Below are 2,500 nucleotides of genomic sequence, written 5' to 3'. Positions count from 1 at the left end.
TAAATCTTGAAACAAACGTGAATAAAAGGCACAAAATAAGGTTGGTGTAAGAGTTATCTGTGTGTTTATGGGATTAATGTGACCATGTTCCCATGGTTTGCTCTTTCGAGTTTACAGGAGTGTCACGAATGCATCGATAGGCACAGTAAACTGCCCGTGGCTGACTATAACTAAGTTCGGCAAGCTTAACTTTACATGTCATAACATCAACTAAACATAAGTCACACATTCATTCTATCACTTGTAATATGAACGTAGCCTATTTCCTACAACTACAGTAGGTGAGATAATTGGCTATGTTATACTGAAGTTCCACAGTTAGCTAGCTAGCAAGCTAACCGTTTTGCATGGGATATCATGGTAAGTGTACATGCTAAATTTGTTCTCAACATGGGGTATTGCAAACGAATTAGGTTGGTAATGTACATAGTTTCGACATGAGTAAGTTACATAAACATAATTCTTCATAACTGCCGTGTTAGTAAAATGATTGAATGTCCTGTGAATTTTTTATTTAATTTATTGTGCTTATAGAGCGCCAAAACATAATACATGTATCATGGCACTTTACAGAATGTAGGCAATCAGAGAAAGAAGGGAAGAAAGGAAGAAAAGAAAAGTAAGAGAGAGGCCCATGGGTAACAGGGAAAAACTCCCTAGAATTGGAGATATATATAGGAAGAAACCTCAAGCAGATCCACGACTCAAGGGCCTGACCCATCTGCCTAGGGTCAGTACATGACAGTAAGGTCTGTATACATGACAAATGCATGTGATAGTCGGGTGTAGAGAATAAGACATGGTGTTAAAAGCACTTGAGCTGAAAGTTACAAGAGGTGGAATGATTACGTATCCGTTATGGTAATTTATTATTCCTGATTTAGTGACGGAAAGTGAATTAAAAATAGATGTAACGTCAACGTGTGATTACTAGCTGTCTATCAATGATATAATGTTAACTTGTTTTCCTCTAAAATGGGGCATGATTCAGATTAAATGTATCTTTATGATGATGCGCCGTTAGTAGGCTACGTAAAGGCATGCTGCACACACTTGTTTGGGCTTACGAGCCGGCCAAAGAGTAGTAGCCTAGGCTGACGCATTAAATGTGTGCCGCCAAAGATTCTTGTTTGTCACTTGTTCTGTTATCAACATTCCTCTTTGGCTGCTATTTGCAATTAGATTCCATTCTTTTCAATACAACTCCGCACACCAGCATCGCACTTTGGCGCCGTGTAAATCACGATTCAGTTATATTTGGTCGACGCCGCTCCATAAAATCCATTGTTCATCCAGTGTTTGCTGTTAAAAACTTCGGCGCTGATGTGTGTGGCAAGTGACAGTGCACCATAGACTGTAGGCCTATAAAATGGCAATGCACTCATGTTGAAAGCTTCCTTATTTTCAACTGAACTCAAAGATAATGAATATAGTATGAATATAATATCTTCTGTTTGTTATGCCCTTTATAATGTGTGTAGGCCTACATTTTGTGCACGCACTTCTGCGGTAGCATTTATTTCAGTTTATATCAGCTAAATTTCTGAAGAATATTGTGTTGCCTCAGGTCTGCTGCACATCTTTTGAAATTTGATTTGAAATAATCAAATAGACCTACGTCTTAAAGTTCAGTTAATAAAGTAACTTGCTTTGCTTTCATTTGAATCCCAATCAAGATACACAATAATTGCTTTATTGTTAATATGGACTCCTGGAAAGTTCAGAAATGCAAAATAATAGAATTTTAACCATATGATAAAATATGTGATTAATCTTGATTAACTATAGGAATTCAGCGATTAATCGCGATTAAAAAATGTAATCGTTTGATAGCACTAGTATTATTTCATGATCATGATAAGGTTGTCATCAGTTACAGTAACTTCATTCAACTGCGCTTGTATGTAGGCCGTTCAGTTGTGGACGTTCGTAAATTGCGGTAGGGGGCGGAGAAAGGCGCAGATTACTCGAGGAAGTGAAAGTGATATATACGACGTACACTTGGGCAAAACAGTGTTTGCTATCTGCGGTTTGTCCATGGCGCTAATAACGCTACGTTCACAAATGTACGTACTTCTGACCTCTTCTGATTCCAAAATCTCTAATATAAACACGGTCTAATAGACACAGCCAATAATGATGAACTATTCTGATTCCAAAATCTCTAATATAAACACGGTCTAATAGACACAGTCAATAATGATGAACTCTTCTGATTCCAAAATCTCTAATATAAACACGGTCTAATAGACACAGCCAATAATGATGAACTATTCTGATTCCGAAATCTCTAATATAAACACGGTCTAATAGCAACACAGCCAATAATGATGAACTCTTCTGATTCCAAAATCTCTAATATAAACACGGTCTAATAGACACAGCCAATAATGATGAACTATTCTGATTCCAAACTCTCTAATATAAACACGGTCTAATAGAGACACAGTCAACACACACCCCCTCAACACTAGAGCCTGATACTTAACTTTACAGAAGA

At 37.2% G+C, this 2,500-nt stretch overlaps 1 protein-coding gene across 3 annotated transcripts in view; it reads right to left on the bottom strand.

The window, feature by feature from the left end:
• LOC121685567 (probable E3 ubiquitin-protein ligase HECTD2) overlaps positions 1-2,500 on the bottom strand; it is a 64,507-nt gene that overhangs the window by 16,944 nt on the left and 45,063 nt on the right. The gene's annotated exons all lie outside the window — the stretch shown is intronic.

Source organism: Alosa sapidissima, chromosome 16 (genome assembly GCF_018492685.1).
Source record: "Alosa sapidissima isolate fAloSap1 chromosome 16, fAloSap1.pri, whole genome shotgun sequence".
NCBI lineage: Eukaryota > Metazoa > Chordata > Actinopteri > Clupeiformes > Clupeidae > Alosa > Alosa sapidissima.
This window is presented reverse-complemented; position numbering and strand designations above follow the sequence as displayed.